Genomic DNA, 27,501 nt, shown 5'->3' with positions numbered 1-27,501 from the left:
GCTTCATCCTGGCACTTTAACCTGCTGTGAGCAGAGCTCTGGGGGGCGGGGGGACGCCAGCCCCCCCCCAGTTCTCCAGCCTTTCAGAAGCCGGGAGTTGACTGTCACGCACTCCGGAGGAGCTTTGTGGCCACTGTCCTCGGTTTTGTAATGTGGGGGGAAAGGTGCCGTTGTCTAGTCAGTGTCCTTGGCTGCTGCAGGAGCTCTGAAAAAAGTTGCCCCAGGGCGTGGCAGGAGCGGCCAGGGGGCTCGGCAGCATTCCTGGGCCAACCGCCCCGGCTCCCTGCAGAGAGCGCCATGGGCAAGTCACAGGTGCGCTGCTTGTTGTGCTGAGAGGGTCCAAGAGGATGCCGTTCTCTGCCTGGACCTGGGACACCCAGGCATGGAGGAGAGAGTCAAGGCCATCACTACACCCCCCCCCACCTCCTCGTGTTTTTTGCTCTTGTGTGTGGGCCTGATGTTGTCTGCCTACGCCAAGTCATGTTAGTAATTTGGTTTTGTCGTTGCGTCTCAAATATTTCGTTAAAACCTCCCTGGAATATGAGTCAGATTAGTCTGCTTATATTCATTTTAGCTATCCGCCATGGGCTTCTTTTATAGCAGTGGAAATCTGAAGTAGGCAGACGTCAGTGAGAACTTTCTTAACCTCGTGTGCTGGAAGGCATGGGAATTTGTTACCTGAAAAAGCAGTGAGGTCCTTCCTGAAAGTTTTTGGTTAAGGCCCTGTTTGCCGTCTTTCTGTGGTGATTTAGGTGCAGTCCTCCCTAGTTACTAAGAAATACACTTGAAGACCCCACAGTACCATTGCCTGAGTCACTGTTGGCTTGAAATCGCATCCATCTTTTCTCCGCTTTATGTGGAATCATAAATTTTTGTTCCCACCTGGTTACTATATACTTCAAATATCAATTGGTCACATTTTCCCACATTACCTCACTAACCCACAACATATATTTATAAAGCACCTTGTCTGGAGACAGACTCAAAGCTTCCATGGAGGCTCTAGGAGAGACACAACCTCTCGGCAATAATCAAAACCAGAACCATCTTCAGACCAGGTGGGCTACGCCAGCGTGTTCGCATCTATGACGTTCGACTGCCCCACACCCTCACAACGCTTGCCTCCTCCCTGGAGACATTTGTGGTCATCACTGCTGTTTAAACAACCAGACATTGAACAGATCAGATTTTTTTATTTTTTATTTTTAACACAGTGGCAAATGTCTTTCCCCAAAGCTTCAGAACAGTGGACAAGTGCAGGTTCAGGAGAGAAGCAAATGGGGCTATCTGGTAGTTCCAAGGCCATTGCCTTCAGCTGCGTTTGTTCGGTGCGGATGTGACACAGAACAAGAACGAAGAGCTAGGAGGCTGGGGGAAAGCAAGAAGAAAGGCAATCAGTAAGAGGCAAGAGTCTGGACTGGTAAATTTCAGATTTGCAATGCATCTGTTTCCAAGCAGAGTAGAACCCTTGACAGCGTAAGTGACGTGTGTGCATTTGACCCAGGGGACAAACAAGGGATTTGAAATGCAACTTCATCTAAATGGCATGATGAAAGAGACTATATTTTCTAACTGTACTACTTGGGTAATAACAACCTATTTCTTAATAGTAGGTAAAAAAGAAAATTACTAAAAGTACAGAATATATCTGCAGGCCAACTTCATCTCTGAAAAAAAAATCTTTCAAAATTTTCACATTTGTGTGATTTCTTTCTCATTTCAGAGAACTTTTTTGATCAACCTTTTATTTTGGGATAATTTTAAATTTATAGAAATATCGCAAGATAGTATAGAAAGTTCACATATACCCTTCACCCAGCTTCTTCTAACGTTAACATTTTATGTTTGCCACATTAACTGTGGCATATTTATCAAGCCGCGTAATTAACATTGGTGCATGTTATTAACTACAGACTATATTGAGATTTCACCCATTTTTTTTTTCGCCGATGTCCCTTTTCTGTTCCAAGGTCCAATCCAGCCTCTGAAAGGGCTTTTTAATTTCCTATAAACTTTAACTTAATTGTTAGAATGGGCAAAGCTCCCGAACAAATGTAATAAGTCAATCGCTGTTTTGGTAAGAAAGTGAAACGTGGAATGCAGACTCTGTGGTTCTTTTAAAGCAATTATGGGAAGGAACCACAAACGTCCCGCAACATAAACACGGGAATCCTTTATGGGAGATCTGGGCCAAGAAGCAGGGCAACTTGCCACTCTATGCACTTGTACTTGCAATGGTTTTCCACCTGCCTTTCCATGCCAGCCTGATTCTGGGTAAACAATGAAGTGCTTAGGCAGTTTTTGGCTCTGGTGGTTGGAACTCAACTTGTAAAAGATATGTCACAGGCCATAAACTGCCACTCACTTCCCTGACAAACCCAGCTGGATTCTGCACTTATCTCCCAGCTGATCTCTCTTCTTCTGCCCTTCCCAACTTCGGTTTAGGCTCAACATAGTCCTCTTAAATGGGAGGTCAGGCCGCCACTCCCCCGTCCAAAGCCTTTCAATGGCTGCCATCCCTCTCCAGGTAAAAGTCAAAGTCAGAGATGGGGCACCTTTTCATGTGGGAAGGCCACATTAATTTAGCTGTATTTAAGTAAGGCCACATTCAAGAAACTTCAAGTAGATATACTTAAAAGTATACATTATTTTATAAACCTCTAACTACTATGTTCTTAATAATTTCAAAAAAATGAAACCTATTTGTTAATTTTAAAGTTAACTAACCTTTTAATGACTTTGTTGTGTCTGCTTTTTGTTGGAAAGCATTTGAATATTCGGTTGCAGTGTGGAGATCCTCAGTTTCAGCTGATCCTCTAGATGGGTATCGGTCATTTCGTGACCTTAAGGGCATCTTGATGCGGGTTAGGTAGGAGAATGTAGATTTGCCACAATAAGTGGCTGAAAAGCAAGAAATCATTTTTCGGGCATGTTGCTGAAGGCGTGGGTATTCCACTGTATTTTTCCTATGTCAACTGGACTTTCTTAGCATCAAATAATGACTTTAACATGCCATCCAGGAGAGCTCAGTCAATTCCATCTGTAGTTGTTTAGGTGTCTTGGTGATATCAACAGGTGAGGACAAAATGCTAATTTGAGTGTGATGTCATGGTTCTCAAGGTCAGTGAACCTTTCATCGTATTCTCCAGCTGTTATAAGTCTATAACAGCTACACATTCTTCAAATAATTTGCATATATCATTCTGCTCAACAATAACCTTTGCTAGCCGGGGAAAATGTTCATCCAAAACTTCCTTTTGAAGGATAAGTGTTTTGAAAAAAAAAATACAGCTTTTTTCAAAATGCTTGGATTCTTTGCCACGTGTCATATATAGACTTAGTTTTAACTTGCAAAGAAATATTCGAGTTTTCTGGATTTGACATGATATCAAACAGAAATGCTGCATTCCTATAGAAATCTTCTTTCAATAATTCACATTGCTGATTCTGTTCTTCATAAAATTTAACTGTGTTCTTGCAGAGATAAAATTTTGGCTGGCACCTGTCCCAGCAATAGCCAACACACTTTAGAATGATATGGCAAACCCACAGGAATACCTCATCATTCAACTTTAGCATGTTACGAATCTGACCGTGCTGTATTGCATTTGCAGGAATATAGTTAACAATACTTATAACTTGTTGCAAAGTTTCATTTAAAGTAGTAGCTTTAGCAATGAGATTTTTGCTGATGCAGGGTACAATGAAAAGAAATGAGAGCATCTGGATCTGTTCATACATTTTTTTAAATCTGTGCAATAAACCCTTCATGTTTTCCTGTCATGGAAGGTGCACCATCTGTACATACACTCACTAAATTTACCAAATTCAGTCTAACTTCACGACATTTATCTTCAGAGTTGTTGAAGATATTTATTCCCTGTGTTGTGTTCATAAGAGTGCCCAAAGCAAGTAACTTTTCGTAGCAGAAAAAAATAAAATCTCCTGTTATGACCCAAATGGAGTATAAAACCTGAGCTGAGTGAGTAGTCTCAGTTGATTCATCCAAAATGATGGAATAAGATACATTTTCCTTTTGAAGTATTGCATGAAGTTGTTCTGTTAAATTGAAGACTAATTCATGCTGCCAATCAGTCATGTTTCTCCTTAAAAGAGGCAGTTGTTTGTACTTCGAAACGTTATCCTACAACTTCAACAATGCATTCTTTCACAATTTCCACATCACTGAATGGCTTCTCTTTTTTCCCAACTATATAAGCTACTTTATAAATTGCTCCAGTGACATTGTCTCCAGGTCTTATTGCTTCTTGAAAGAACTGTCTCTGCTTATGCTTTTCATCTTTTAATTTCTGCAATACAACCTTTTGCATCTCTCCCTCTAATTTAAGATATTTATGGTCCTTATGGTGTTACAATGCTGACGAGCACTGAATTTCTTAAATGTTGATATTGCAGTATCACAAGGCAAGCAAATCATCTTACCTTTAGCAGAAGCAACATAATACTGCAATTCTCAATCCTCATTAACAAATCTGTTTTCTTCCTTTAGCATTCTCATGGTCTTCTTTGACATGATGGGCTGTTAAGCAGACAGAATTAAAAACTACTGTTGAACTGTGCAACTATTCACAAATTCCACTTTAGACAGAAACACAGTGCACCAGCGTCAAAAGCTGATAACAGACTGGCATACCCCACCCCATAAACTCTCACCAACCAGCCTCATGCAGTAGTGGCGCCAGTCAGGCAGGGGAAATTAGAACTAAATCATGATCATGGCAGCCATCAATTTAGCCCTTATGGCTTACAAGTGTTCTAATTGTGCCCCTCAATCTATGAGAATTATTTCGTTGAACCTTATTTTATTCTTTGGTATTTTAAATACATTCATTTTAAAAAATAAAATAAAAACAAAAATTTATTAATAAAAATAAGATTTGTTCTATAAAATTTGGATTCAGTCAAGAGGTCACACTTAAGGACCTAGAAGGCCACATGGCCTTAAGGCCCCAGGTTCCCCACCGCTGGTCAAAGTCCTTACCTAAAGGCCCTAAATGATCTGACCTCCGTTGTGTCTCCTCCAACCTCATCTCTTACTACCCCCGTCTTGGCTTACTCCTCTCTAGTCACCCTGGCCTCATCACTGTTCCTCACACAGGCCAGTTGCAATCTGACCTCAGGGCCTTTGCACTTGCTATTCCTACAACTTTGCTATTCTTTCAGGTCCTCACTCAGAAAAATCATCTTCTCAGTAAGGCCTTCCTTGGTCATCCTATCTAAAATTGCAACAATCCCCATAGACACACACGCGTGCGTGCATGCACACACACACACACACACACACGCATGCACGCCCCATCTCCCTTTCCTCCTTTATCTTTCTCCTTAGCATCCATCCCTATATGACGAGCTACGTAATCCAGTTATTGATCATGTTTCTCATCTCTGTCCCCTGCTAGAAAGCATGCTTCATGACGCAGGGATCTTATTGGCTTGTTGTGGTACTACTACTCTGTGGAAGCAAAAAAGTGTCTGGCATACAGTAGGTGCTCAATAAATATTTGTCGAATGAATGAATGGGGGGATCCTGGCTGCCTGTTGTCCCAGTGACCCTTCGCTGCTCTGCTCTCACACCTGTGTATCTGAAGCCTCCCCTGAGCTCTCACTCCCTTCTTGGCCACCCAAGGTCCACCTCTTTGGAAGGCTCGGCCAGGAAGGCGGTCTGAGTAACGAATGGCAGGTAACTGACTCTGACGTACTGTCAGGTCTATGGTCCATTCAACAGTCAAACAAGCCACGAAATATTCTCTTCTGACATCCTAAGGAGAAGGGGGAGAAACTCCAAGAGTGAAAAGCCTCTGTTCCAGCAATTTCCAACCTCTCCCTATCAGCTTCCTCCTTAAAAGGCAGAAGAGATTGACCCCTTTGCACTCGGATGTTGAATGTGACCCGACACGGCTAGCAAAAATTATTGAGATTAAAATTGCTCTTTGAATGTATCAAAAATTTGAAATATAAAAAAATCCACATAAATAAGTTTGTATGAAAAGAAACTCCAGTTTTTTATTCTACTGCCGCGCTTTGTAAAGTCTGGGGTATTTAAGAACTTAAATCCCGAGTAGAATAAAGGAATCGAGGGAAAAAAGCAAGGGAGTGCAAAGGGTTAAAGTCACGTCTGATGGAGAAGGGCCTCAGGCCGTGCCACCCTCTGGCACGCAACGTGCTGGGAGAGCAGGGAGGCCACGGGGCCCAGAGAGGATGCACAGGGTTTGGGGCCCCGCGATAAGTCGAACATCCGTCAGCCCCATTCAGACAGAAGCAATGTGCTTTTCGGCGATGCTACACCGGGCAGGGTAAGAACAGGTCTAAAGTGGAAAACTATTCTTAAACCACTCACATATGGAGTGTCTCCTTTTGTGTCAAGATGCTAAATGAAAGAAACTGAATCTCCTATTATTTTTCCCCTTCTCCTCCTTAGAATTCATGAATTTGCTAAAGTCATTTATAGTACTCCTTTATGGTCTAAAAAGGAGAGTTCTGCAGAATTCTAAATATCATGTGTAAGAAGGAATAAAAGATGTAAAATAGACGAGCGTGTCTTTTCCAACCAGTGCCATAAACTCTTTTAAGAAGTGTCTGCCTGCTGGCCTCAATGTGCCAATCTCGGCTCGTCCGCTTGTCATCTCGCGATTGTGCAAAACTTTTTTTAAGTCTTTATTTTAAAAATTCATGTCAACACTGAACTACTTCAGCTGCTTATTTAAATTCCTTCTCCAAGATTAATGTCACCCTGCACTGTGGAGCATGCACGAAGACAGGCACCCTGAATAATTCCGGTGCTCCTCCTCTGCTCCGGGCTGCCGCTCTTGGCTCCTTTTTTAAACCTGCCTCCTTCCTTTCTCTTCTCATGTTCTCGCAGTGCACGAGGCTTTTCAAATCTCCCCCAGTCAGCTTACGTGAAAGGAGGTTCGACGACGCTAGGAGGTGCGTTGTCTGAAAGCCCACCTGAGCATGTGATGCTGTCTCTTCTAGAGCAGTCCTGTGCCCGTGCGCAGCGAGCCAGGCTCCCCCCGGTCCCCCCGCACCCACCTGCTCCCTGGTCTTGCCACTGGGACAGCTGCCACGGGAGACTGCCCTGCTGTTCCCCTGGCAACTACGTAGGGGAACGGCTCTGCCATTTAAGTGCCGTGTGTCATCAGACGAGATCTCTAAGTGAAGCACTCCTCCAGAGAGGATGTGTCGTTCTGAGTGTTTGAGCTTGACTCGCACTGTCAGTTTTTTCTCATCGGAGGCAGTGCTGGTGCACTGTGCTAATTCCTCTCTCTAGAGCTCAACAACTAGGTTGAGAAAAAACATAGGAGCACATAAAGAATTGCATCACCCTTTCAGATTTGTCTGTGTGTTTCATGAGACAGCGGAGAGAGGGCTATGAAGACAAATTTAAAGTGTCTTATAATAAACGTGATTTTAGTTCCGTATTCTGAGATGAGCAAATCAAACATCTTGGTGCCCCAATTGTGACAATCCAACCCAAGTCATAATGGAATGAAGGGAGCTTCAGAGCTGGCCGTTTTTTTTTTTTTCTTCTCCTATGTGGCATATATAAATATGCCAAACAAAATGTTCTCTCTTTTCTGTTTATTTTTGCCTAAAATATATGTATGTATATTTCATATATGTTTACACACATAAGTATATATTTTGGGGGGTTCATGTGACAGGAGTCAATGAATTTGTAAGTGTATTTTAGCCTAGTCATAAATTCATCTTAGTATTTAATTTTCAATGAAAATGAGTACCTTTCTAACTCCAGGAATGACACTAAACTAGTAGAATTTGGGGATCACTCAATTATCATAGCAGAATTTCTATCATAGCGGAATTTCCACAATATCAAAGATTCGGCATTTATATTATATGCATTATATATTACATATAATAAAAATTATATTAAATTTTTCCAGTCATGGACATAGGAGTTCCTCACCCCACTCATTCTTTTAACCAAGGGAACAGCTGGCTTCTCTGGTAGCTAAGAGTGGTCTCTGTAGTGGCAACTGCCCTCCACTTGCCTTAAATATCCAGCAACTGTCCCCAGGTTGTTGGAGAACAACAATAACCATAGCAAAAAAAGTGGAAATATGATATTATATTTAGAAAACCCCAAAGATTCAACCAAGAAACTCCTGGAACTGATAGATGAACTTAGTAAAGTCTCAAGATACAAAATCAATACACAGAAATCAGAGGCATTCATATATGCCAACAACAATCTAATTGAGAACCAAATCAAAGACTCAATTCCCTTCACAATAGCAACAAAGAAATTAAAGTACCTAGGAATATACTTACCCAAGGAGGTAAAAGATCTCTACAGGGAGAACTATGAAACATTGAGGAAGGAAATAGCAGAGGATGTAAACAGATGGAAATCCATACCATGCTCGTGGGTCGGCAGACTCAACATCATTAAAATGTCTATACTACCCAAACTGATCTACAGATTCAATGCAATACCTATTAAAATCCCATCAGCATTCTTCACAGATATAGAAAAAATAATTTTACACTTCGTATGGAATCAAAGAAGACCCTAAATATCAAAAGCAATTCTAGGCAACAAAAACAAAATAGGAGGTATTAATATGCCAGATATCAAACGATACTACAAAGCTGTAGTAATTAAATCAATCTGGTATTGGCACAAAAATAGGAATATTGACCAGTGGAACAGATGTGAGAATCCTGATATAAAACCATCCTCATATAGCCATCTAATCTTTGACAAAGCAGACAAAAACATACGCTGGGGAAAAGAATCCCTTTTCAATAAATGGTGCTGGGAAAACTGGATAGCCACCTGTAGAAGGCTAAAACAGGACCCACACCTTTCACCTCTCACAAAAACCAACTCACGCTGGATAACAGACTTAAACCTAACGTATGAAACTATTAGAATTCTAGAGGAAAATGTTGGAAACACTCTCCTAGACATCAGCCTAGGCAAAGAGTTTATGAAGAAGTCCCCAAAGGCAATCACAGCAGCAACAAAAATAAATAAATGGGACATGATCAAACTAAAAAGCTTCTGCACAGCCAAAGAAATAGTCATGAAAGTAAACAGACAACCTACAGAATGGGAGAAAATTTTTGCATCCTATGCATCTGATAAGGGGCTGATAACTAAAATATACTTAGAACTCACGAAAATCAGGAAGAAAAAATCAAATAACCCTATTAAAAAAGTGGGCAAAGGACTTGAACAGAAACTTTTCTAAAGAAGACAGAAGAATGGCCAACAAACATATGAAAAAATGCTCAACATCTCTAATCATCAAGGAAATGCAAATCAAAACCACAATGAGATATCACTTAACTCCAGTGAGAATGGCCTTTATCAAAAAGTCTCCAAACAATAAATTCTGGCATGGATGCGGAGAGAGAGGAACACTCCTACACTGCTGGTGGGACTGCAAACTAGTTCAACCTCTGTGGAAAGCAATATGGAGATACCTTAAAGCGATACAAGTGGATCTACCATTTGATCCAGCAATCCCATTACTGGGCATCTACCCAAAAGATCCAATGACACTATAAATAAGACACCTACACCAGAATGTTTATAGCAGCACAATTCATAATTGCAAGGCTGTGGAAACAGCCCAAGTGCCCATCAATCCAAGAATGGATTAATAAAATGTGGTATATGTATACCATGGAGTACTATTCAGCTCTAAGAAACAATGGTGATATAGCACATCTTATATTTTCCTGGTTAGAGCTGGAACCCATACTACTAAGTGAAGTATCCCAAGAATGGAAAAACAAACACCATATATACTCACCAGCAAACTGGTATTGGGCAGGTGGGAGGGGGGAACGTAGTGGGTATATACATACATAATGAGTGAGATGTGCACCATCTGGGGATGGTCACGCTGGAAACTCAGACTTGTGGGGGGGAAAGGGCATTTTTTGAAACCTTAAAATTTGTACCCCCATAAATGCCAAAAGAAAAAAAAAGTGGAAACGCTCCTGGGGTCCTCAAATAAAATTTAAAAACAAGGAGTTAATTCTGAGTTGCCCAGGCTGATGTCAGTCTGCATTGCTGGGCTTGAAATTCGATTTTAATAGTCCGTAGGTGGACAGTAGTTAAAAACAAGAGCCAGCCTTCCTCTCCGTGTCCTTGTGACCCGTTGAGCTGTTGTGCTGGCGGCAGGCCGTGGCAGGCGCCGGTTCAGACTCTGAGAAATACGACGACCGCAGCGCTGAAAGGTCACGGGAGATACATTTTTAGCAACCCCAAGGTCATCAGTCAGTCTTAGATTTTGCAAACAACCTGAAATGTAGCTCCCTCGTGCTTTGGTTTGGGAGGCAGGAAAATAAGCACTCCTGTGTGCCCCTCCCACCTTCTACAGCTAAATATTTCATTTTCTCACCATTATCTCTTTTTATTTTTTAATCCATTTGATTGGGTTTCCTCCTGTTGGCTTTAAGAGACAAAGAAATTAACTTTTACCAGCTTATGTTTCCAAAATCCTGCTTTTGTCTAACCGGCAGCTCCTGCTGTAGGTCTTTGCCTTTCACAGGGGCAGGCAGAGAGCTCTATCTGTTAAGCCTTTACTGCCCAACCTGAAGGATGCCTGTCGGCTGGTCACTCTCTGGGAAGGATGACCTATCTATTCTTCAGGCCCATCCTAAAGAGAAGCTGAAATAACGAGATAATCTCAGGAGGAGCTTAACTTCCCAGACCAATCTCTAGCACAGGAAGGACAAATCCGTTTTTCCCAGCCTTGTTCCAATCCAAGTCATTCAGAACCAACCACACACATTCAAACTCTTTGCCCACTTTTTTTTTTTTTTTTTTTTTTTTTGTCAAAATTGCATGCAAGTTTGTAGCAAATACAATAGTCCCTCATTCATAGTTTCACTTTCCATGGTTTCGGTCAACCACAGTTCCATAATATTACAGGCTATTGAGAGAAAACACATTCATGTAACTTTAATTATGGTATATTGTTATGATTGCTCTACTTTATTATGCAATTTTAATCTCTTACTGTGCCTAATTTATAAATTAAACTCTATGATAGGTATGTATGCATGAGAAAAATCATAGTGTACAGGGCTTGGTACCATCTGCAGTTTCATGCATCCACTGGGGGTCTTGGGACATACCCCTGAGGATAAGAAGGGGGACTACTGTAGTTTCGTTTCAGATTTCAACATTCAAGTATGGCCACACTATTGATAATAATGGAAAAGCTATGAGGAACGACGCCAGAAATAAAAATCTATGTTTTCTACAATGTTTCTCGATTTAAAATATACTGGGATTTCTGATGCTAAAAATATGCTTTGTTAAAGCATGACTTTGTTTAATCATAAAGACCAGACAGGATATTTATGATAGCAAAAGAAAAAAACCAAGCAACGTGGATATGATCTTACAGATGGCTGATGACGCGGGGTCCCCAAAGTACTCCAGAACGTGGGCCAGTGTCGCCTCAACACCAGGCAGCGGCAGACCCTGTGTGGGACCAGCAGGTTTGAGGAAGGGGCAGAAAGGACAGAGGGGAATACTGACCCCTCCAAGGAGAGGGCCCAGAAACCGACAAGTATTCACCCCCAAAAGGACAAGAGCCTTCACAGCACAGGGGCAAAAGCAATTAATCTAAAAATTGGCAGGGACATTCAAAGACATCCTCCCACAAACTCTGAGCTGGGGACAAGTGCAAAGAGACCACAGGGTGCCAGCGAGAGGCCACGGCGACGCAGCCTCAGCTTGCAAGGATCTCAGGAACATACCAAAACGCTCCCTTCTGGAAAGACAGACTCATCCTCCCTCGTCTCCCCTCTACAAAAAGGGAAAAGCAAGACCTGCTGTGAATTGGATCCAAAATGAAACACTGAGGATTCCCGGGGAGACGAAAGCGTCCGCTACCAGAGAGGGAGGAGCTGGACCTTGGAAAGTGCAGAACAAACACCTTCAGAGGTGACAGTGCCGCTTTGGCAGGAAAGACCTTTAGAACTCCAGACAGCGCAGGGTGAGAGGCAGAAGTTTCTGTGAACCAGGCTAAGCCCTGAGAGACAGAGAAGTGTCTATGTGAAAAGGCCATTTTTTAAAAAAATACTTCACAGTAGCAACAGAGAAGACAGCCCTACACAGGAATCCTCTTCTGATAGTCCAAGAAAACTATTTCATTTATTTATGAGATAGTTGATATACAGAAAATAAAGGCAGGTTATAATAAAATCCCACACAGAGACACAAAGACAAAGATAAAAATGAACCAAATACAGTCCCAACAGATAATGAAAACATACTACAAATGTGGCTATTAAGAAGATGAAAACTGCAACATAAGATTTCAAAATGAGCTAAAAGAATCCTAAAAATAAAGCTTGAAAAAACATACAAATCAGAATTAGAGCCATTCAGAAGCAAGATGGCTAGAATGATGCAAAACATGACTTCATGAAAAGATTACCAAGAAAGCTCAGGAATGAGCTAGAAAAGAAAGAAAAAGCATTTCAGAAATAAAGGCTAAATTAAAAGAAACGAAAGGGCAGAGAGAGACCACAGAAAGCACAGTAAGAGAAATGCAGGCTAGAAGGGAGAAGAGTGAATATAACAAAACAGAAATAAAGAAAAAAGAAAAAAAAAAAAGAACTTGTCAAAAGATTTGGAACAACAGACATAGGAGATTCAACATAAAATTCCCAAAGAAGAAAGTTCCACAAAAATGAAAGGCAATAAACACATTAAACTATAATTTAAGGAAAGCTTCTCCAAATAAAAGATTTGAATCTATGTGTTAAAAGGACCATATCTGGGAAACTCAACTAAGAACCATCAGCACTGAGACACTTTCTAATAAAATGATTGCATTTTTTACATGAAGAAAAAAATTGTGTGTATCTAAACCACGCGTCCTCAAACTACGGCTCTGGGGCCGTGTGCCGCCCACCTAGCACATTTATCCGGCCCTCCAGGTGTTTTTGCCACCGATGCCCGTCCTGCTTAGCAGCCGACTCATCCCGGGCCCACAGTGTGCACTCTCTAGCAGTCTGAGGGACAGTGAAGTGGCCCACTGTTTAAAAAGTTTGAGGACCCCTGACCTAAACAAAAGAAATAAATCAGACCTTGAAGCTCAAGCATTTTGTACCGGAGGACAATGGGGCAGCCCTGTCAAGATGCTCAAGAAAATAAAGTCTGAGCCAAAGGCTTCATATCCAACCAAACTAACCCTTCAGATGTGACGGTGCTAGGGTTTGAATGTGTACCCCCAAAGTTTGTGTGTTGAAACTTAATTGCCAATGCAACTGTGTTGAGGAGGACCCTTTAAGAGTGGATTCCTCGTGAATGGACTGATGCTGTTAGCTTGGGAGTGGGTTAGTTACTGTGGGGGTGGGTTCCTGATAAAAGGCTGAGTTTGGCCCCTTCCCTCTGTCTCCCATGCGATGCCTTCCACCACATTATGATGCAGCAAGAAGGTCCTCACCGGATGCAGCCCCCCTCAGTCTCGGACTTCCCAGCCCAGAGAGCCACAAGCCAAAAAGATTTCTGTGCATTATAAATTACCCAGTCTATGGTATCCTGTAATAGCAACACAAAATGGGCTAAGAGAGAAGGCTGTGGAAAAACAGTTGTAACTATTCAAGAACTCAGGGATTATTTTACCGAAAGCCTTTCTGAGACACCTGCCAGACAATGAACACTGGAAACCCGGGAGCTGTTTGAAGAATTTCGACGCAGGGTCCAATCGAAACTGGTTACAAGGAAGAAAGAATATACAGATTTTATATGGTCTGATGGTGTAGAATAATAAAAGTAACAAACAGGAAACGTAAATGGAAGGAGGAATAGGGACACTAATTGTCCCATAGGCATTAACTACGGGTAAAAGAATATCACATGTGTAGACACTGTGGGGATGGGTAGAAAGGGGAATTTATAGCAGCTGTGGAGCTGCTCAGAGAAGAGTATGGTAAGGCATCATCTGAAAAGAGGAAACTTCAGACACTATCAAGAATATTAGCACAAAGGCAACCAGTAGAACAAAAAAACAAACCATATTAAATACTGAAGATTGAAGAGAGAGAGGGAAACAAATCACATGGTGAGACGCTTTCTAGATAACAATTAATATATAATAAATCAGTGTGTCAGAGCTGAGGTCAAACATATAAAGCAACGCACTAAAAGAAAAAAAGCTCAGACTGACGAATAAAGCAAATCTAAGTCTCTGCTTTACGAGACATGCCTAAATCAAAATGATACAGAAAGGTTAAAAATTAAAGAATATGCCTAAATATGCCAGGCAAATTCAAGTAATGAGAAAGCAGGGTTTGAGATCTTGAGAGAAAATAAAGTGAATACAGAGTGGGGAGAAAAGTTACAAGAGGCCAAAAAGGCCATTATAATACAAAAGTCTGCAATCCATCAAAGCAACTAGCAATATGCTGAAATTCTGGAGCTACAGGGAGAGACAGGCAGAAACACACCAACAGTAGGACCTTAACGCGTCTCTCTCACCCCAAGACGGAATCAGTGACCAAAATTTAAAAGAATCTACAGAACCCAAAACATGTCATCGGTCGCATAGATCCAATACACATATCTAACTTTGTTTGACTCATGAATAGAATAAGCTAACTGAAAAGAGGCATTTTTAGACAGTCAGGAAATGTAAACATGGGCCAGACACTAGATGATATTGAGTAGTTATTATAATTATTGTTAATTTGTAGATACACAAAAAATATTCTCTCTCTTTTTTAGCTATCACTTTTGTGCCCTCTCTCCCCCGCTCTCTCTCTCTGTCATTTTGAGAGCCTTCCTGAAGCATTAGGGGTAACACGACATAATGTGTGGTGTTTACTTTAAAATTCTGCAGCAAAACAGGGGAACACTGGGAAATGAACGGAGGAAGACGTTTAGTAAAATACTGGTGGTTTTCAAAGTTCAATGACTGGCTCATAGAAATTTTCCTAAATAAAATATTTTTTTAATGCAATGCCTTCCTTGAAAGTATCTCAGAGCAAAATCACTATAGGGAAAGAGAAAGCGCAAGCATGCTTTCTGGTCATGTCATAGGCAGCGAGACGTCAGTGTTTTTATTTTACGTACACCCTAGTGTTGAAACATCACCATATCCTGTCATGTGGGAATGGCTTAATGCCTCAATAATGTAATATTTTACTGAGGGTTTGCATTTAGGGTATTTATTAGCTCTTAGAACCAGTGTGGAATAATAAGAGACAAGATGTTGTATGAGTTACGAGCAGATGGCACCTTTTTGTCTTCCAAGATATCTCTATCCCTCTCTTATTTCTAAAAGTTGCACACTGGTTGTTAGTTACCTAGAGGACTTTATTCTTTCTCATCAGTAAATAAAATAACTTTTAAAATCAAACTATAATTAGTAAAATGTATAGTTTTATGTATAATTCATGTATAATTCATGTTTTCAAAATGCTTACTGTAGTCTGTGTAACCCTCAAAATGTGCACAAAACATATGGCCCAATTATTTACCATTCCACTAGACAGCATTAGAGGCCATGCTGGTATTTTACAAAAAGGAAAAGAGAGAGAGGATGGAAAAGAATCACTGTTGAGCCATGTTCAGGGACAGTCTACCCACTGCAACCAAAATCACTGTATAGCAATCTGACTTCACCATTGAAAGGTCAAAACAATCAGTTCATTTGCTGGTGTAAAGAAATAATCCTAAACCTTAAAATCTGTACCCCCATAATATGCCAAAATAAAAAAAATTAAAGTAAAAAAAAAAAAAAGAAAAAGAAATAATCCTATTTAAGAGAAGTTAAGTAGCCAAAGATCATAAAATAGATTTTAAAATCATAAAATTATTTAAAGCCCTGATGCACAGAAGTCACCTAAGACACTGCGCAAGTTAAGCAGCGTCTCCGACAGGGCGCCTCACGTTCACTCGGGCCCTCTCTGCAGGTGCCAGCCTCAGGAAGCCACCGCACGTCTTCCCGGAACACCCATTCCACTTTCACTCAAAGTTCAGTAGGCAACTAGCATCACATGAAAATAACACTGATGCAAAATGGGCATGCTGTAGAATAGAATGCACACCGTGTAGCATTTCTTTTAGATAAAAAGAACATTCAGGAAAACGCTGAGCTTCGGCGTGAGAGTGCTGACCCCCAGATACATGTCCATCCCCTCCCCCCACCCCCATCCCCCCACTCCCCTCACCCCACCCCCGTGTCATCGGCCTGGTCCCCAGGGAAAGGCTTGCGAGACGGCAGCCTAAGGAGCAGGCCGGGTGCAGGAAACGGATTCTCCTCTTTGAGGGTCCAGGAGCTCGCTGTCCCGAAGCCCTCACAGCGACCGCGTCCCAGGAGACCAACGCCCCCCTGAAATGCACAGGAGGCGGCCCGACCGCAGAGTGCCACTGCCCACCGCCAGCGAAAGCCATACGGCACGCGTGAACGCGGGCCGGGCCTCTGCTCTCAGAAAGCCACGCGGGCATCAGCGCTCGCTGGGAAGCTCTCTGTTGGTTTGCGTGAGAGACTGCTGTCAGGAAGAACAGGAAAGCACGGAATCCATGCTGTCGGCACACGCAGACTGCACGGGAGTCAGAGGTGGCTTGCTGGGCACGGAACTGGAACGAAGAGGAAGGGACTGTCTCGGGGTACAGGGAACGCCCGTGGGTTTGTCTGCTGGAAAGAACAAAGCCTGACGCCTGCTGCTGGGGCCTGTCACCCTCAGCTCCAGCCTCAGGACAGCCCTGCCACTGGCGCCGGGGTATTGGAGTCCGGGTTGCATCTGAATGGCACAGCCGACCTTTCCTTCCCTGTCCCCGTGCCTGTCCCCCAGAGCTGAACAGCCCCTTCTCACCGACTCTCTTTCTCTTGTCTAAGCCGGGAACTGAGCGGGGCCCTGCGGGGTCTTGCTGGCCGTCCTGTCTCCTCCAGGTGACCTTGCATAACTGCCGTCTGGCCTACCGAGCACTCCTTTCTATTCGTCGTTTTCAGCAAATGTTAACAGGCCGGGCGCTCTGCCAATCTCGGAGGACGGACGCTGGGCCCTGCAGACACCAGCCTCGCGCCCCGCGGCTGCTCCCAGGCTCTAAGGAGGACAGACGGGCCGCGGCCAGCACTTTGAGGAACAGGCTCCTCGGCACTCGCGGGAGACTGCCTGGATCCTGGAGCTCTTGAAACCCTCTTCGATGTGCACGGTGATTTCTGAGGGGACCACAGCCGCAACGTGGCATTGGAAGGTGTCGGTCATGAGCAGTCCCAGCCTGAGCACCCCAAGGAAGAGCAAACCCTCAATGCGTACCTTTATATTAGCAACGGCGGGGTTGTCACAGGCTCCCGAGGCCCCAACACAAGGGTTGGAATCCCAGGTTTGCTAGATCAAACGTGACCACCAAAAAGTCCTAGTGATAATTCCTCTTAAATCATTTGAAAAATTCCACGTTTGCTGAGGCCTCTTTAGCAAACCCTATGATTACCTGCAACAATAACGACAGATACTTGTCATTGTGACCTCTCTCATTTACCAGCAGAGAAACTAGCTAGAAAATAGTTAACGTTTTTCCTTATTTAAAAGGCAATGATAGAGTAAATACTCTCTCCTATGGACTGAATTGTGTCTCCCCGCTCCAAAACTGAAACCCTAATCCCCAGTTGACTGTATTTGACGATAAGGTCTTTAGAGGGGGAGTTGAGATTGAAAGAGACCAGAAGGGTGGAGCCCTGATCTCTAGGACTGGTGTCCTCATAAGAAGAGAAGAGACACCAGGGGGGACAAACAGGAAAAGGACATAGTGAGAAGCTGGCCATCTGCAAACCAAGGAGAGAGTCCTCAGAGGAAACCAACCTGGCTCACACTTTGCTCTTGAATTTCCAGCATCCAGCACTAGAGAAATAAACCTCTCTGGTTTACGCCACCCATTCTGCGGTACTTTGTGACAGCAGCTCCAGCAGACCTGCTACATACACACCATATAGCAAAAACCATGCCAGGGTGCCAGGGTGACAGAGGCGATTATGGCATAACTCCTCCTTAAGAAAGTCTCAGCAGCTTGAGGCAACACTGTCAGAACACTGTTCTGACACAGAACCCAGCCTCAGCCTGCCAAGGCCGCCGGACGCTAGGCTTTCCCTGGAGCTGCCTGGACTGGCTTTAGGCTGTCCATGCACCTCGGCTCATTAAACTAGAACCAGACCACTGTTCACTTTCCTCAGAACCTCCTTGGTCTTGTTGTGTAGTGTTTTTTTTGTGTTTTTTTTTTTTTTTTCTCTTCTTCTTTGTTGTGAAGAAGAAATAACTGGCTCTCTCCGAGAGAAAGTCACGGCCTTTGACACCCACCATTCACACCACAGTCCAGCCAAACCCCAACCAGCTGATTCTCTGAACTGTCCACCCACTGAGTCTGGCATGGCTAATCACACTCATAGTTAAGACATTCGAGGGGAGGTAGACTCAATAAAATGCATAGATCAGAAGGAAGTAGATGTGAGATTGTCGTTCAGAAAACTAAACTAAGCAGAGCAAACACTTTAAGATGAGTGCGCTAACTGCCGCATAAGATGGTGCCCTGGGGTGGGATTTCTGATGTCAACCGTTTGGAAGGAGCGTTTGCTTCTTTACAGGAAATGTCAGTCAGTTTTCCCTATCGGTGTTGCATGAATTTCCCTTCCCACACAAAACAAGAATAGGATGCTGGTCAGCATGACTCAGAATTTTAAGGCTAGACCTTAAAACTCAACCGTTTCCGTTCCCCATTTCATTTTAGAGCAGGGGGTAAGAAATCAGGTGAAAAGGTTTTTTACCACTCCTCAATTTTGAGCTGTACAAAATGGCCAATGATATGGCTTCCTCATTTAAGGCCCACAGAGAAATATTGTAAGGAAGTAGTTACACCATGAAATATTTTATAAGCATGACCTTACAGTTTCATACACCACACGCGATTTGACATTTTCACCTTTTATTCCCTTAAGGACCCAAGTCATTTCCTTGAATATCTTGACTGTGTTTAACAGTGATGGAATTTACAGTAGAAAACTCAGACTGGAATTATTTTACCTAAAAATGAAGACAGTGTGCTGGCTTTCCTTAGAGGACTGGCTGTTCAACTCATGAATGAGTTCAAGAGAATCTATTTCTCTAGAGAACTTTAAAAACCCAAAGGTTATTATGTGTCTCCGGGATCTTGCTGCCATCCTGCCCGGGGTCAAAGGGTCCCATCCTCAGAATCAGGCCTTGAGTTTGATCACAGATCTTCATTAACTAACAGTCCCGAATCTCACACAGGAGTTTAGCAAACTGCATACGAGACCAGATTTTAAACCTGCTCACATTTCAACCATTTGACCTGACTTCAAAGGAAGAGTTATTTTATCTAGACACCGGTTGTGTGAGTAGTTTCTCAAGTGCTAAAAATCGGCTTTATCTTCGGAGCCTGCGGCTGTTGCCCTTGGCTTTGAGGATGATGCTGGGAGTGGCTTTTCATGGTTGTAACAGAGCTGGAGCAAATCTTAGATGTATTGGCGATTGGTATATGAATCCAACCATTGGGAAAAGAGTTTGTATTCACAAAATAGCACTCCAGGAAAAAAATGAACAGGAATATTAAAACGTTGAGACATGACTTAAAAGATCAGGTTGTGCCCAGCACAGGGTGGCTTGGTCTGAAAACACGGCTCCGTGCGGCTCTCTGAGCACGGGTGCAGGAAACCAGCCATGTCCGAGTTGCAGGCCACCACCTGGGGCTGCAGGGGGGCCACACTACCCCCACCGCACAGAAGCCAACTCTCCTGTGACTTCCCTTCAGAGCATCATCCTTGCTCCTAAACCCAACACAGGTACAACGAGTAGCATGGGAACTCCTCTGCCCATTGACTCCTCTGCTCGGCAGAACACCAAAAGCTCCCTGGCTCCTGACTTAACCTGCCTTCCCCGACTTTCAGATATCCTTTTGATGAGTTTTTCTCATCAAAGTAGCTAGGCTTGAAGGCTCGCTGTAAAATTTCCCATCAGATCTCATTTTCTCTATCTCCTGCACACCTTTACTTTACTTATCTGAGTTTTATAAATTGCAGGGAGGAAAAGAAGGGCTGGGGGAAACCTGTTCATCTCCTAAAGCGCTGCTGACAACTTTCTTTGAGTGCCTGCTTTCATGTTTCCAGCACGCAACACTCTTCCGTCTCATGACACCTGTGTGTATAGCTCGTGCCACGACATGAATAATCGTCTTTGGTTACTCCCCCACCGGAACCACGCCTCTGCCCCGACAGTGCTCGCTCGAGAGTCCGTGCAATAAAATACTTCCTTCCCTGGCTTTATGAAATCACAACACCAAGCCTTAAGAAAAATATTTAAACGAAAAAAGCAAAAAACAATTAATAGTTTCCAAGGGTTACAATTCTCGTGTGTTCAAAGAATACAAAGTGTTCCATAGTCTCTGCTTCACAAAGGGGAAGTCCAAAGTGGCAAAGCTCTGAGTCTTCAATGCCAATAGGAAAGTGTGGAATAAACTTCCACTCACGCAGATCCAAGCAGCGTGGGCCACACCTGACGGTTGAACACAGAGGGAGGTTTTAATACTTCCCAGTGAGCCACACGGGTCAGGAAAGAGTCAACGTTATCCTGCCATTTTCTAACTTTTCCTTTCAGAAAATGGATTTTATTTTTTTTAATCCAGATTCAAAATCTCAAGTCTCATGCAAAGTCCCAAACCAAAGCAGAGGGCGGCGCTACGTTTCAGGTTGCTTGCAAAATCTAAGACCGACCGACGACCTTCGGGTTGCTAAAAATGTCTCTCTCCCGTGACCTTCGGCGCTGGGGTCGCTGTACTTCTCAGAGTCTGAAGCAGCTGCCGCCAGCACAACAGCTCAACGCGTCACAAAGACACGGAGAGGAAGACTGGCTCTTGTTTATAACTACTGCCCACCTACGCACGCTTAAAATCGAATTTCAAGCCCAGCAAAGCAGACTGACATCAGCCTCCTCTTCTACCACCGCAGCCTCAAGCTGCAGACTCAGGCTGCTGCAGGGCAGCCAGGGGCTCCCCTTCCGTCTCAGGCCTCGGTGACTTCACTGTCACTTCTCCCTCCCTTGGAAGCTCCCGGAGTGTTAAAGCGATTTTAGTTCCAAATCTGCGGCAGCTTCTCTATCTAGACCAGACTTGCGGGCGTGAGAGGAAACCTCCCCTTGGCCCCAGGGGGTTCGCTGACCGATCAGCTCACAGCAAGGCGGATTAGTCGGAGAAAAACCTACTTACTGTGCGCACAGTGCCCTCATTTTAGAAGGGAGGGGGCGACGGGAAATATAGGTAATTCTGGTTGGGGGCAGCAAATGGTTACTAGGGAGGAAGAATGGATACCTGGGAGAATGAAAGGATGTGGGGGAGGGGAGAGAAACAGGTCGACTTGTGGGTGATTCTCCTTGGAACTTAAATTACCCTGAGAGACAGGTATTCTACTGGGAATGATTTGGGCCAGGTTTCTGGCTGCTTTCTTGATCTTCTTTCCTGTAATATATAGAAATAACAGGGAGGGGAAGGGAAGTCGATAGTTCTTTTTGATGCGTCTGGGTTTTTTTATAAAGAAAGAGGGAAAGTCCCTTCCAATGCCTATTGATTTCTAAAGACCTTTGATTCAAAATACCCTTTATACGAAGGAGCCATATTTTGGGGTGAAAGTTCCCCAGCTCCTTCAGACTCCGGTCCAGTTTTTGACGTGGGTCGCTTCTTTTCCAAACCCAAGGACTCACCACCACCCTGTTTAATCTCCATATGTTCCTTTAAGCTCAGTAAAACCATGGCCACAGATTTCTCACACAAAATGGCACTTTCCGGGGGCGTTTATTACAACCATTGCCGTGCTGTGGTGCAAAGAGCTCAGGTCTAGGAATCCGAGGCGCGGGTACGGCCCCGCCTGCCCCCTGCCGCCTTCGCAGTCCTGGACAAGCCACGCAGGGTCCGGGCGTGCAGTGCGGGTGGCCGTGGGCACCGCTGCGAGGGGCACGGAGCGAAAGGACGGCTTTGGAAGCGGCCAGTTCGGTAGAAATAGGGGCCCTCATTTCCTGTCCTTCTAGTAGAGGGAGGTGCTTATCTTACCCCCAAAAGGCAGTTCAGTGGCTTATCCATACGAATCTTCCTCTCCGTCCGCTTGCAAAAACCAAACTGTCTTTGGCAAATGACCCATAACTTAAAAGTTCCTATTTTGGACGCCGGACAGGATTCAGAAATGATACCCACAACGCTTGACTTCATGTGGCAGGACACGGTTTTAGAAACAGACTGTCCGGAGCAGAATACATAGAAATCCGAAGGCCCTCTGGTGACATTTCCGCCGTGGGCTCTTCTGCCTCTCGCATGACGTGGGGTCCCAGCGAGCCCCTCGGGGGGCAGAGGGAGATGCCAGAGCAATGACATCGATGGGCCTTCAGGGCAGGGAAACGTGCATGAGACAGGAGGAGCATCTGTGGGCACGATTTCAAGGAGAGGCACGAGCTGGTCTCTCCAGCAGTCCTGGATGTGACCGGCCCGGGGCGATCAGAGAAGGGATGGATCCGGATGGGCCCAATGGTGTGGCCGCGAGGCCGAGCCCAGACAGCGAGACGTCCCGTGAGCGTCGCCGAAAGCATCTTCCGTGCTTTGTATTCAGATGATGCTGTTTTTAGTTTCTACAAGTGCTTCCCAATTTGTTTTATCTGAGTCTTACACAGATTATGTCAGGGCTTCTGTGTAATTCTTTCCTGGAGTCTCCCCGTCCCCAAACTGTTGTTTCTGTAATTCTGCCTTTCCCCCGTAAACATCGGTCCCATCCCTGTCAAGCTTCCCGGAAGAGAAGCTCCCATTTGTTGGCTCCAGCTTTCCCCTCCCCATTTCCCTCAGCCTGCCTGGCCATCTGTCACCCGCCTTCATCCTTCACACCACAGGGACTGTCCTTTGAAAGGTCACCAGTGACTTCCAACTGCCACACCGGCGAGCTCCCCCAGTCCTCCTGGAACTTAAGCTCGCTGTGGAATCCCACACTGCTGACCTCTCGCCCACTGCCTGGAACTCTTCTCCCTGCCTTCCTTCCCAGTCCCTCCCACTTCCCCTTCCTGTTCCTGGCTAGTCTCCTCGCCCTCTTCCAAAGGAAGGCATTCCCAAGTCCTGTCCTCAGACTTCTCGTATCTCTGTAGTCTCGCTGGAGTGACACCATACCCTGCTGCGATTTCCAGTTCTTTCATCAGTCAGAGCCCAGCCAGGAGACAGAAACCACACGCGTCATTGGAACGGGACATTTTAATATTTTTAAAAAATTGTTAAGGCCAGGTGCAGTGGCTCACGCCTGGAACTCCAGGACTCTGGGAGCCTGAGGCAGGAGGGTCACTTAAAGCCAGGAGTTTCAGATCAGCCCAGGCAACATAGTGAGACCCCGTCTCTACAAAAAATAAGAAAAATTCCCAGGGCATGGTGGTGCATGCCTGTGCCAGTTATTCGGGAGGCTGAGGCAGCAGGATCGCTTGAGCCCAGGAGTTGGGCGCTGCAGTGAGCTATGATGATACCACTGCACTCCAGCCTGTGCATTAGAGCAAGACCCTGTCTCAAATACACACACACACACACACACACACACACACACACACACATAGTAAAAAGGCTAAAAAATGACTCTAGAAGGAAGCAATAACCACATTTAGGACTGAGGGGATGTGAGCAAGTCAGGAACTCAGAAACTTAGAACTCTCCGACCCTGCCCCCAGCAAGGCTGAGACTCGGGACGCATTTGCCCTGGGTGGCTGTCACAGATGTGCAGCCTGGGGGTGATGAAGAAACTTGCAGGACACGGCAGCTGCTGCTAGTCTCTGAGGGCCACCGTTCTTCCCCACCCCACATGCCCATGTGCCGGCTGTCACACAGAGACCCGCACACACAAAAAAAGGCAAGACCCCGCCTCCCGCTCTGCCATCCCATGTCCCTCCAGCACTCTCTACTGGCAAAGCCTAAAATTGCCCCTAATCGAATGTGACTGATGTTCTTAGAAAAAGGGGAAATTGTACGCTAACATACAAGCAGAACGTCACTCGAACACAAAAGCAGAAATCAGGATGATCTGTCTACACACCACGGAATGCTAAAATTGCCACAAACCACCAGAAGTCGAGAGACAGGCATGTAGCATATTCTCCCTCACAACCCTCCGAAGGGTAAGGGTTAATATCCAGAATACATGTTTTTTTAAAAAAAACTCCTAAAACTCTACAAAAATAAAGCACACACCACTCAATTAAAAAATGGGCAAGTAACCTGAATAGACATTTCTCCAAAAACGTATGTGAATACTCAATAAGCACATGAAAAGGTGTTCAGCTTCGTTAGTCATTAGGGAAATGCAAACCCAAACCACAGTGAGATAGGACTTTGCACCCACTATGATGGCTGTTATTAAAAAAAAAAACAAAACAGAAAACTACAAGTATCGACTAGGATGTAGAAAAATTGGAACCATTGCATAACCATTGCTGGTGGGCATGGAAAATGGTGCAGCCACTGCGGAAAACAGTTGGATGGCTCCTCAAAAAGTTAAGCATTGAATTACTGTATGCGCCAACAATTCCACTCCTAGATATATACTCAAAAGAATTGAAAACCAGAATTCGAAAAGACATTTGTATGCCGATGGTCACGGAAGCATCACTCACAGTAGCAAAAGGTGGATACAACCCATGTGCCCATCAATGCATGAATGGATAAACAAATGTGGCGTGTAAATACACACATATGTGAATTTATTCAGCCTTTAAAAAATGAGGCTCTGATACATGCTACCTCGGTCAACCTTGAAAACACTGTGCCAAGTGAAACAAGGCAGACACAAGAGGACAAACGTGGGAAGTCCCACTGACGTGAGGCGTCTCACCAGGCAAACGCGTGGGGTCCGTAGAACGCAGGTCAGCGGGGACTGCAGGACAGTGAGAAGCGGGGGCTGTGGATTCACGATTAGTGTTTGCTGTCTGATGAAGAAGTTCTGGAAATAGATAGTGGTGATGGTTACGCAGCATTTTGAATGTACTTAATGCCCCTGAATCGAACACTTAAAATTGGCTAAAATAGTAAGCTTCGCGTAATGTGTCTTTTAATATAATTTTGTTTGAAAAGCTCGAGAGAAGACGTCAAGGCCTGTGAGGCTGGAATGCAGAGGAAAGGAGGGGGACCTTCGGTGTCTAGGACTAGAATCCACAGAAACTGTTCGTTGACTGGGGGTGGGCGTGTCTGGTGTTGAGATCTTGGGTGACTCGGAATGACACTGTCGAGACGAACGGTGACACAGACTGGGGGCAGGGCTGGAGAGCCAGGCCAGGCCTGTTCAGTCACAGTCCCTTTGCATTCGAGGTGTCTGTGGGATCCCACAGTATGGTGACATCACCCCATCCGCCATCATAGATGATTCGGCTGAAAGCATAGACAGACAAATAACTAGTAGCTGACATTCACTGGTCACGCGCAGTGGACCAGCCACCGTGTTGAGCACGCTGCACGCATGAGTCTAATCCTCTCAGAGCCCCGGGAGGCATGACGGCCCTCCTCTTACGCTCAGCCACACCAAGGCATTTGCTATGTCCTAAAAATGCCCTGCACTGTCAAACCCGGATACTCGAGTTCATTTCCGTTCCCTAAGGCTACAGTGCCCTTGCCACCTCCCCGCCCAGATGCACTTCTACGCGTCCTCCAGAGCCCCTTCCAAGGCCAGCGGTTCCTCCGAGTGCTGCGAGCTGCCTCGCTCAGCACGGATCCTGTCCTCCCGTCCCCACTTAGCAGCTGGCCTCCTAAGCAGCAGCCTTCAGAGAGATGTCTCCCCGTAAGACTGTGGGCTCCTTCGTCTCTGAATTTCCGCCCACCCTTCTCAAGAGCGCCTTTCCTGCAGAAGCGCTCTTTGAATGCTGGTGTTTTTAATAAATGGATAAGCTGAGCTTTAGAAAGGAAGTACACAGCCAGGGTTACAGGGAACCTCGGTTGTACCTCAGGAGCAGAACTCAGACCCGCTGGGTCTCCACTCCCCACTAGGGGCGTCTGTCTTTCCAGCTCTGCGTGGGAATTGAGTTCCAGAATCAACACAGTCCGTGCAAGGGGAGCATCTGGGGTCCTTTTGCCGCATTAAAAATTCACGGCCAGAAATATTGGGAGTCTCAGGGCTTTCTTCCACTCGTTTTGCCCTGTCATGTCCCTGCTAGACCACATGATGCATGAGGGAGGGAATTGGCTCTTTTTAATTTCTCACTGTATACCTGATTTCGGGCACAGTGCCTGGGACGCAGCAGGTTCTTAATAAATATTTGTTGAATGAGTAATGAACCCACTACTTCTTACTTAAAAGACCCCAAAGCTATCAAGCGGAATGAGCAAACCAGGCTCTCTCATTTGTTGAGCTAAGGCTAGTCTCTCTCACAGGCAATTCAATCACCTGTCCCCCATCTATGGGTGCCACACTCACCTTCTCTTGTGCCTTTCTGGTAAGAGCCTCCTGTGTCGGAGAGAAAAAAGACAAAACAGTGTTAACGCTTAGCCTGACTTCTCTTGCATACCTAAAAAATCTTTTACTCTCTGTCAGACCTTCTCCTAATCCTTGCCCCAAAGGAGCTTATCTCTATAATCCTGTCCTACATAATGATTCCCTTTCCCCTCATTTTTCTTTTTCTTTCCCCCTATTCCTAGCCGAGCGCCCCTCGCTTTTCTAATCCTGTTCAGCATCTCTCGGGGGTTCCTTGACACGGTTTTAACGATGTCAAATCCTGAAGCCGAACATCAAAGGAATAAAGCCCGAAACAGTATCGATTGTGTCACAGATGTGTCCAATATCCTGTGTCCCAGACCTGGGTCGTGTGTGTGAACTGTTTCCCTGGGGGCTCGGGTGCGGAGCCTCCCCCATACAAAATGTCAAGCATCTCTAAGTGTTCTTGGCTACATTTTTTTAGAAACTTTGTTTGCGTGAGTCAGCAAGTAGGAGAGTCTGTTCTATCAGAATTTGATGCACCTGTTTGTCTTGAGGGAGCCGAGACTGTGAGCCCACGAGAGGACCTGAGCACGGGCAGGGAGGATGAAAAGGAAGAGGAGGAGGCCACCATGCATCTCGCATCCCGCGCTCAGCTGCCAGCCTCACCCCAGCTTGGACTCCCAGCGTTTCCTCTCTGGCACAACCTCCTGGTGGAATTTACACAGATGCGGCAATTATGCCTTTGAAACGCCAGGTTTGGCTTCCAAAGCAGTTTATCCCATTGTCTGCACAGATGCCACTCGAGTGAGAATTTAGGAAATTCAAGCGTTTAGAAAATGGCATCCTCCATCCGTGCCAGGCCCCTCTGGAGCCCAGGACACGTGAAAACTGCGCTGTCGGACGGCGCAGGGGCATCCGCGGGCCCAGTGGGCAGACCCGCGGCTTGGCGGCGGCCTGGCTCGAGCCTGCTGTTTCCCTCCCCACGGCCTCCCTTTCCTAGCAGGGCCTCCCGTGAGCAAGGGCATCTCGCACTCCGCCCAGTGGCCCTGAACCCCAGGCAGCT

General features: G+C 45.0%; 1 protein-coding gene and 1 long non-coding RNA gene across 2 annotated transcripts in view; one reads left to right on the top strand and one right to left on the bottom strand.

Annotated features, from left to right (window-relative positions):
* Positions 1 to 27,501, top strand: part of GALNTL6 (polypeptide N-acetylgalactosaminyltransferase like 6) — a 913,332-nt gene that overhangs the window by 857,289 nt on the left and 28,542 nt on the right. The window lies entirely within an intron of this gene.
* Positions 446 to 27,307, bottom strand: LOC105874636 (uncharacterized). The gene is made up of 4 exons (XR_012923276.1): positions 24,867 to 27,307; positions 4,444 to 4,540; positions 2,728 to 2,901; positions 446 to 1,368 (listed from the first exon to the last, which is right to left on the bottom strand). It is a non-coding gene; the product is annotated as an uncharacterized LOC105874636 (long non-coding RNA).

The sequence above is a fragment of the Microcebus murinus genome, chromosome 15 (genome assembly GCF_040939455.1).
Source record: "Microcebus murinus isolate Inina chromosome 15, M.murinus_Inina_mat1.0, whole genome shotgun sequence".
In the NCBI taxonomy this organism is placed as follows: Eukaryota; Metazoa; Chordata; class Mammalia; order Primates; family Cheirogaleidae; genus Microcebus; species Microcebus murinus.
The sequence above is the reverse complement of the archived record's forward strand: the minus strand, read 5'-3'. Positions and strand labels throughout refer to the sequence as shown.